Consider the following 10,222-nt stretch of genomic DNA (forward strand, 5'->3'; position numbering starts at 1 on the left):
TAGATAAAAAAGAAGTCAAGGGATTCTTGTCAAACCTGCCACGTCACTCTTCCCTAGCTGGGATCATCATCATCATCATCATCATCATCCCTACATTCAAGTGTCTGGGATAGTTCATTTTCTGGGAAAGAAAACTGAGATGGGTTTTATAGGGGTCTAGTCCTTGTTGAGAAGTCTTGCCTCATGTATTATATAGTGATTGTTCGCAGAATGCTCACCAACCCAAACATTGCTTCCAAGCAGGTCCCAGGAAAAAGGCATGGTGAGGTCATCCATTTTATCCCAATAATAAATGAATCTTTGGGGATCTCCAAATGTTTGGAGAAGAATCTTTAAACACTACAGCCAGTATGGATTCTCCTTAGCTCAGCCCTTGAGCATATCACTGGGGACAAAGGCAGAGTTTCCTTTTCTTGAATTTTCCATTCTCAGGTCACCCACTTTTTCTTTAGGCCATTCCTCTCTTTTTTAGCTACTGTTTGCAAGATCTTCAACTCCTTTTTGCTTTCATTTGTTTCTTTTTTTCATCTAAACTATAAAATATTTGTTTAGTCTAGACATGAATTATTCTCAAACAGTTTGCCCTGAGAAGCCTGGAGGGATTTGCATGAACTGATGCTGAGTGAGATGAGCAGAACCAGAAAAACACTGTATACCCTAACAGCAACATGGGAGTGATGCTCAACCTTGAGGGACTTGCTCATTCCACCAGTGCAACAATCAGGAACAATTTTGGGTTGTCTGCAAAGGAGAGTGCCATCTGTATCCAGTTAAGGAGCTGTGGAGTGAACAAAGTTCAGGGACTATTCCCTTTAATTTAGAAAAAAGCAGATATCTTATTGTCTGATCTTGTTACCTCTTAGACTTCTTGTCTATTCTCTAAGGATATTATTTCTCTCTCATTGCACCCAATTTGGATCAAGGTACAAAATGGAAACAAAGCAAAGACTGACAGATTGCCTTCCGTGGGGGGGGGGGAGTAAGATTGGGGGGGAAATCGCAAAACTCAAATAATATCTTTAATAAAAATTAATTTTAAAAAGTTTGCCCTGAAACACTATTCAAAAGGCCACAGAGAAGTCATCAAACTAATCTTAAGCTTCCCTCTCCTTTAATAAACTTCAGTGGTTCCTTATTATACCTCCAAGACAAATATAAAATTCTCTGTTTAGTATTTAAAGCCCTCCTAATCCTGCTCCCACACGTACCTTTCCAGACTTTTCCCACCTTCCTTTTCTCCATATGCTCTGATCCTCTGTTACTGACCTGTTCTCATACAAAACAATCTCTCTTCTGACTCCATTTATTTTAATTGCCTGGATCTCATGTCTGGAATTCTCTCTCTCCTCACCTCAGCCTCCGAGATACCCTGCCTTCCTTCAAGTTCCAATTAAAATTTCACCTTCCACAAAAAGGTTTTCCCAATCCCATTTAATACTGGTGCCTTCTCTTTTTGATTATCCTCAGGTTATTCAGTAAATGTCTTGTTTATCCCTAGTTTTTTGAGTATCTCCCATTAGGTTGTGAGCAAGGATTGTCTTTGACCTTTCTTTTCCTTCCCAGAACTTAGCATAGTGCTTAGTACATAGTAGGTAATAAATATTTGTTGACTTAATAAGGAACTATATTTTGTTACAGTTGATTCTTCTCTATTACCTTAATTAATTTTAGTAAGTCTGTGGGGTTATTTTTCATATTTAAATATTTCCCTTACTTTATACTTAATTAGGATGTTTGATTCATCTCATGACAATGGCAGATGGTGTCAATGATTCCTATATCCAAAGCTTTCTATTTCTGCTCTTACTGTGGTTTTAAACTTTGTCCCCATCTTACCTGTAAATCTCCAGGAGCTCTCTTTGGAAATGATCCAGAGAGTTCCTTCATCATGGTCGTCTGACAGGCTCAGAGGCCTGAAATGACTTGTCACTGAAATCACTGAGAGTTTTTTCCCCCTTAACTTTGATTTGAAAACTGAAACAGACTCTTAAAGCAAATAATAACCTTGGATATTCAAGGATTCAGAGATTGATGAGCTCATTCCCTACAATGCAGCCAAGGACATGGTATAACCACAGACCTTAATATTATACATTACAAGAAAATTCATATAACCTTCACATATAATGTCACAATATCAGAAAATATTTTAGTGTGAAATAATGTATACTTCAAAGAGAAAATAATAAAGGAAGACAATCTTTCTAGTGAGGTTTTCAGGGGAAATACAGAACCAATGAGATTTTAAAAGAAATCTTTATTAACTAAAAGTGACTACTAAAAATTTGTAACTGAAATATTGCTCAATGAAAAATCAGAACTTGGGATCATGTCTACAAACTATTTCTTTCAGATAAAAGAATATTTTCACAATCATAAGAATTGAAGGGATTTTAAATTAGTTCTTATTTCTTTGCCATCATCATTTGGGTGTACAGCTATTTTTCATTATGCCATTGAATAATGACAATTAAAAAAAAAGAAAAGGAAGTGGTGTCTGGAGAAGTAGAGAGTTGTGTACTTTAGGAGCAAGGAAAGCCAAAACAATAGTTTAAGTATGTAGAGAAAACACTTAGAAAAACAGATGGGGGGTGCCAGTCCTTACCTATACAATCAATATGAAGGGATTTGAATGAATATTCAAAACAGCAAGATTTAAATGTTGTAATGAATTAGGTTCCATTGTGTTTATGATGCTATCTTGTGATAAAGGAAGAGTGATAATATTATCTTCCTCTTCTTTCTTTTCCTCATCACTGTCATCATCATCATCATCATCATCATCATCACTGGGTTAGAGAGCTGAGGTTCAAAGAGATTGATTTGTAAAAATGGAGACAACAGACGACTTTTCCTGCTATCACAACTTATTTTTCTTAAGCTTTTTTTAATCTTTAGCTAATCTGAATCCTGTGGCCACGAGTCATCACATGAATGATAGGGGGGGGGGGGGGAAGAAGTCAAAACTCCTGACTATAGGTAAATTCCCATTGGGAGGGGAAAAGGACATTCTTTACAAAGTTTTGGAAAGTGTGACTTTGTAAAGGTTCTTATGCATAATGCCTCCCCAAAGATACAAGTGTTGATAGAAATCTTAAAGTTCAGTACCTCAATTGAACATAGCTCAGCTATAAAATCATTTTTGTAAAAATACTCTCCTTGTTCAATCCCAAATATAACTTATTTCCAAATAGTAAGAAACATGTCTGAATAAAATGGTTCTGAATTCAGTTAAACTGGATAGGTCTTTTCACATCTTAGCTCTACTGACTTCTTGTTTTGTGATATTCTGGATGCAGAGAGCAGCATTTTCTAATTCTTTGTAAGGAGCAGATATAATCTTAGAGCAAGGGTTTTTCACCTGAATGACTTAATCATTCTTAATCAATAATTTTTTTTTTAGCATTTTGGTAACTACATTTCAATAGGTTACATTTTTCATCATCTTATATGTCTTATTTTGTGTATTTTCGAAACAGAATCAGTTCTGAGGTGTCCCTAGGCTTTACCAGATTACAACTAACAAGAATCTTTGGGTACGGTAAATAAGGAAATATGCTTTCACATCATTAATCAGAAATTAATTTAATAAATCTTACACTTTAACATTTATCCTCCAGGAAAACTATTATTCAGCATCACTGAAGACCTAATTAATATAATTAAGTCAAACCCATTTATTTGTCCACTCTTTTCTTCTTTCTCTTCCATCTTAGTACACAATCATGGCTAGGTCATCATCACTGAATGGTATCTAGGTCAATATAAACAGGGCATTTAAAAGAGGTCATCATGGTCAAACATAATCTGCTTGGTGCTTGTAGACCATGAAATATGAACCTATTGAATCAATACTGATTCCCCCTCTCCATTAACTAATTATTGTCATTATCTTTACATTCTAACTTCTCACACTTAGCAGTCATGCACCCTCATGTTGAACTGGCATGGTACCTGGCTCTTGATGACATTATTAACTTGAAAAATTATCCCTATCAGGTAAGCAGAGATGTCAGTTTTTATAAAGAAATTTTTTTTCAATTTAAAGTTGGCTAAAGAAACTTCTCAAAAGACAAGGTAATACAGAACTTTCAGATCCTAGAATATGGGTTGTATTAAGCACTTGAATAAATTTCATCTAACAAATTATTGATTACATATTCCTTCCACTTATCCCAATACACAGTTACAAAACATGTTAGTTTTGAAAAGTCATTGTTGCTAATCCTCTAAGTTGGGGGCAACTAGGTGGCACCATGGCTAGAGAACTGGCCCTGAAGTCAAGAAGACCTGAGTTCAAATTCAGTCTCAGACACATAATAATTGTCTGGCTGTGTGACCTTGGGGAAGTCTCTTAACCTCTTTGCATTAAATTTAAAAAAATTTAAATACTCTAGGTCATGAAAAAAAACCTTTAGTTCTTTTGTGAGCCATTTTGCTCACATTAAATGAGACAAATTAGCTTATAACATGATGGTATGAAAGAATATGGACAGCTAAATGGCACAGTGAATAGAATACATAGCCAGAAGTCAGAAAGATTCCTTTTCTTGAGTCCAAATCTGGTTTCAGACACCTACTGACTGTGTGACCCTAGGCAAGTCACTTTATCCTGTTAGCATCAGTATCCTCATCTGTGAAATGAGTTGGAGAAGGAAATGGCAAAACTCAATTATTTGCCAACAAAACCCCAAAGTGGGTCACAAAAATTAGGACTTGCCTGAAAAACGGGCTGAACAATAACAATGGGGATAAACCAAAGAATCCACATTTTGGGGTTTTGGGGGAATATTGGAAAGGGAAATTTGTTATAATAGGTCTTATATGTACTATGTCACAACTCTAGTATGATCAGAAGAAGACACTCTACATACTAATTCAAATCACTCTAGACTCAAAACCTTGAGGTAAGGCAGTCACTGACCATCAATTCTTTGTGTTTTTCTTATTGCTTCCTTTATGATTTTAGGAAAGAAAGGAGATCAAAGGTCTAGGATAAATATACCAAAAAATCATTCATTAGACATTAGGCTTCAATCTTGCTTGAGAGTCATGTCATTGAATACATGCATTCATTAAGCAGCTTTACGGTGTTTGTGTAACAGTGAGAATTTGTATTCAAAACCAGAAATGATCCATCTTATATGAAAAGTGAGAAATGATTTGAACTGTAGGATTGTGGCATGAAAGCAACACACAGGAAGCTGCTGTTCTTAGCATCTCAAGTGACTTCAGTAGAATATCTTTTGTAGATGCAGGGTGTTTATGCCGAACTCTTCAAAGGATTCATTCAGCTCTCCTTATAAGGTGATAGCCTAGAGAAGAGTGACCAAAGTCCAACACAGAACACATTAAGGAATCGTGGTTATATTAGACAAATACTATTATGCTCTATTTGAACAAAGTAATTGAAGACAATTTGGGTAATTCGCCAAACAACACTACTTGAAACACTTTCTGTTTTACATGAAATGAGAAAGAGCGTAATAACTTTTACCAAACAAAAAGAGGAAGAAAAAGGAAAAATAGCAATACACGCAGTTTTAGTGAAACAAAACACATAACTGTTTAAATGGGTGGCAATAAAGGAAATGACTTACAAATTAGGCTTCAAAGAACTAGGAATCAGAGAAGACTATTCATTGAGGGAGTTAGATATGGATATGTATATGAAAAGTGAAAAATGATTTGATCTGTAGGATTTCGGCATGAAAGCGATGTACCGGATGCTGTGGTTCGTAGCATCACACATGACTTCACTAGAATGTCCTTCATGGATGCAGGGTGTTTATGCTGAACTCTTCAAAGTATTTATACAGCTCTCCTTATAAGATGATAGCATAGAGAAGAGTGACCAAAGTCCAATGTAGAACACATTTAGGAATCATGTTTGTAGGAAGCAAATACTATTGTGCTCCAATTGAAATAAGTAATTTAGGCCAATTTGGTTAATTTGTCAACCAAAACTGCTTGAACATTTTTTCTTTTACATAAAATGAGAAAGAGCGTAATCACGTTGACCAAGCAAAAGAGGTAGAAAAGGGAGAAATAGCAATACCCGTAGATTTTGGGGGGAAAAACGCATAAGTGTTAAAACTTCAAGGATTAAAACACAACCTGACAATAAAGGAAATTACTTATAAATTAGGCATCAAAGAACTAGGAATCAGAGAATACTACTAATTGAAGGAGTTGAATGTGTATATCTATATGAAAAGTGTAAAATGGTTTGATTTATTGCATTGAGCCATGAAAGCGCCACACAGAATGCTGCAGTTCTTAGCATCGCACATGACTTCTCTAGAATATCATTCGTAGATGCCGAACTCTTCAAAGGATTCATTCAGCTCTCCTTATAAAATGATAGCCTAGAGAAGAGTGACCAAAGTCCAACATAGAACACATTAAGGAATCGGGGTTATATTGGACAAATACTATTGTGATCTATTTGAACAAAGTATTGAAGACAATTTGGGTAATTCGCCAAACAACATTGCTTGAAACACTTTCTGTTTTACATGAAATGAGAAAGAGCGTAATAACTTTTACCAAGCAAAAGAGGAAGAAAAAGGAAAAATAGCAATACACGCAGTTCTGGTGAGACAAAACACAGAATTGTTTAAATGGGTGGCAATAAAGGAAATGACTTACAAATTAGGCTTCAGAGAAGATTATTCAATGAGGGAGTTAGACATGTATATGTATATGAAAAGTAAAAAATAATTTGATCTGTAGGATTGCGGCATGAAAGCAATGCACCGGATGCTGCGGTTTGTAGCATCACACATGACTTCGCTAGAATAGCCTTCGTAGTTGCAAGGCGTTTATGCCAAACTCTTCAAAGTATTTATACAGCCCTCCTTATAAGATAAAAATGAACAGGCAGTTTTCAAATGAAGAAATTCATGCTAGATAGAATCCTATAAAAAACCCCAGCAAAGTTGGTGAAGTTGTGGGAGGGTCAGGAAAGTAATGCACTATTGGTGGAGGTGGGAACTGATTCAGCCATTCTGGAGAGCAATTTGGAACTCTGCTCAAAGAGTAATAACACCAGTTTGACCCTTTGACCCAGCAATACAATACTAAGGGGAAAATCCCACATGTTGCAAAATGTTCAAAGCAGCCCTTTAGGAATTGGCAAAGAATTGGGTGTTGAGGGTATTCTCCTTAATTGGGGAGGGGCTGAATAACGTGTAATTTGAAAAACAACATATTGACATAGACGCCTTTGGCACAACTGCCGAAAAGAAAACCAACCAACCCCCCTCCAAGAAAGTCTATTGAAAATCACTCCAAAAAAAAAACAGTAAAAGAAAATAACATTCGGTTTACAATTTACTTTTCCAATAATGCAAGCAAGGGCCCCCTGGCTTTTTATGTGCCCGATGGTTTATAATCGTTCTGCGCCCCTCCGCTGAATATATTGTTGTGCCCCATTCCTTCAGGGATGGCTCAATAGTGTTAAAAGATCTGCTGAGAAGAGAGGAGGAAAGAAGGGCGAAAACTCGGACCTGGTCTCTGGAGGAGCCGCGTCGGAAGGGACGCCGTAACGTCCCCCTTCCGGGGCTCCTGGCGGGTTGTGGGCGGGGTGGGGCACCCCGGCGGCCGAAGCGGTAGCCCCGTTTGTTCCGCGGAGCTGCTGGGAGTCTGGAAGTCCTATGGGGTGAAGAATGCTGAGGCGACGCCGGGAGGACTTCCGCGGCCTCGGCGCCACATCCTGATCTTCCCCCGGTCTCTGGACGCGTGGTTTGCGGGAGGGGGGGGATCGGGGCACGCTTGCGCCTGCAGACGATCAGGGCGCGGTGCTCTGCTCACTGTTGGCGATGAGAGACCGAGCCGGAGGATCCCGCGCCTCCTGGCGAGCCCTGGCACGGGCAGGTAGCTTTCCCGCTCTGCCCACGGCCTTGGCCCGGAGCCTTGGCCGGTCTGAAATCCGCGGCTCCTCGGTCGTGGTTGCGGTGTGGCCGTCGTTCCCGGCGGCGTTCCGCGCTTTGGGGTTGCCTCCCGCTCCGTGGGCGCTTTCCTCCGATCGATGTGGTGACCCTGGTCCCGCGAGGGAGGGCCGTGGGGCAGTCGATGACGACTTGTTCCGGGCTTTCCCCTCCCACCCATGGGCCGTGGAGGAGGGGGGCGAGGGAGGTTCCGGCCCTGTTGTAGCGGACCGGGCCCTGCTCTCAGGGCCGACTCTGTCAGGGGGTGGCGGAGTTCGCGTGTCGCCGTTGCCGCCTCGCGTGACGCGATCGGCTTGGCTGACTCGCTCTTCCCCCCCTGCCGCTGCCTTCTCGCGATGCGTGCCCGTGGTCGGGCTCGCCCGGGTAAGATTCGAGGTGCCCGTGGTCGGTGGGCGTCGGCTCCCGGGCTCCCTTTGCTCCTCACCCCCGTTGGGGCGAGAAGGCCGTGTGGCTCCTCTGCCTTTCAGAAGGTGCGTGGAAGCTCGCGAGGGCTTTCCGGAGTGCCTGGGGGCCGCGCACCCACGGGGGCCGCGCGTGTGCTGTTACTCCTTGCGAGTTCTCGCCGGGTCGCCCCGCCGCTGCGTCCTAGTTCTCTGATCCTCTCGGCCCCGTGGCTAAGGTTGGGGGTCTCCGCCAGGCTTCGAGCGTGCTCGCGTGGGTGGCGTGGAGGGGCCTTCTCTGGCTCGCGGCAGTCGTCCCCTCTGCCCTCCCCTGTGCCCTCCGCCCGTGACGGTCGTGCGGCTCCCACCGATCTCCCGCCCGAGAGGGGGAAAAGTTTGGGGGTGACGCTTTTTGGTTCGGTCAGGTCGCCTAGCCCCCCCGCGTGGCGGTCCTCTCGTGGGGGGGGGGGCGCGTTCCCGCTCGCGGTTTGGCCCCTCGCCCTTTCCGCGCTGGGGTCAGAAGGCTTCTCTGCCTGCCTGTCACCTCCTTCGGGGCGGAGTTCTGGGGTGGTCGCCGGCTCCGGCCGTCCTCGGAGCCGCCTGTCTTCTCCAGCAGACCCTAGACCCCCCGCAGCCCCGTCCGCTTCCTTCCCGTCTTGTCGACCTCGTTGCGGGGCCCGGGGCCCCCCACCTCCCCGCGTCGCGTTCTGCTCCCCGGACGCCTGTGGAGCCCGTTCCCCTCACCCGTGAGCCCGCTTTCCCGAAACGGGATAATCTCGGACAGCTCTTAGCGGTGCATCGCTCGACTCCCGCCCCCCCCTCGCTCCTCTGCCCCCCCGCCACCGCGGGGAACCGATGCCAGGGGGTTCCGAGTCGCGGGGCGTCCAGGCGGGGGCGGGTGCCAGGGAACCGGGGGCCGGCGGCGGCGGCGGCTCTGGACGCGAGCCGGGCCCTTCCCGTGGATGACCCCAGCTTCAGTGAAGCGCGGCTGAAGGCGGGAGCACGATGACTCTCTGAGGGCAGCCAAGCGCCTCGCCCTCTGATCAGGGAGGCGCACGAACGGATGCGGGATTCCCACTGGCCCTGCCGACTGTGGCTCGAAAGCACAGCCAAGGGACCGGGCTTGGCGGCATCAACGGGGGAAGGAGACCCTGTGGAGCTGGACTCTAGTCTGGCACGGTGAAGAGACATGAGAGGTGTACAGTAAGTGGGAGGCCCCCGGGGTCCCGTCCCGGGATCCCGGCGAGGGGTCCCCCGGGTCGGCGGGTCCACCCCCGGGCCGGTGCGGGCCGCCGGTGAAATACCACTACTCTGATCGTTCTTTCACTGACCCGGTGAGTGGGGGGGGCGAGCCCCGAGCCCCCAGGGGCTCTCGCTTCTGGCGCGACCCGCTCCGGGGACAGCGTCGGGTGGGGAGTTGGACTGAGGCGGTACACCTGTCAAACCGTAACGCAGGCGTCCTAAGGCAAGCTCAGGGAGGACAGAAACCTCCCGTGGAGCAGAAGAGCAAAAGCTCACTTGATCTTGATTTTCAGGATGAATACAGACCGTGAAAGCGGGGCCTCACGATCCTTCTGACCTTTGGGGTTAAGCAGGAGGTATCAGAAAAGTTACCGCAGGGATAACTCTTGTGGCGGCCAAGCGCTCATAGCGACCCTTCGGTGGCGGCTCTTCAGATCTCTGTGAAGCAGAACTCACCCAGCGTTGGATCGTTCACCCACGCGCATGGGAAACGTGAGCTGGCTGTAGACCCTCGTGAGACAGCTTCGTTTTCCCCAACGGATGAGGGCTTGTCGCCATAGCAACCCTGCTCAGTTCCAGAGGACCCGCAGGTTCAGACCTGTGGTGTATGCGCTTGGCTCAGGAGCCAATGGGGCGAAGCTACCATCT

At 44.6% G+C, this 10,222-nt stretch overlaps 1 long non-coding RNA gene across 1 annotated transcript; it reads right to left on the reverse strand.

The window, feature by feature from the left end:
* Positions 1 to 4,396: 4,396 nt before the first annotated feature.
* Positions 4,397 to 10,018, reverse strand: LOC141517225 (uncharacterized). The gene is made up of 2 exons (XR_012476808.1): positions 9,912 to 10,018; positions 4,397 to 5,315 (listed from the first exon to the last, which is right to left on the reverse strand). It is a non-coding gene; the product is annotated as an uncharacterized LOC141517225 (long non-coding RNA).
* Positions 10,019 to 10,222: the final 204 nt, after the last annotated feature.

The sequence above is a fragment of the Macrotis lagotis genome, chromosome 3, assembly GCF_037893015.1.
Source record: "Macrotis lagotis isolate mMagLag1 chromosome 3, bilby.v1.9.chrom.fasta, whole genome shotgun sequence".
Taxonomy (NCBI): Eukaryota; Metazoa; Chordata; class Mammalia; order Peramelemorphia; family Peramelidae; genus Macrotis; species Macrotis lagotis.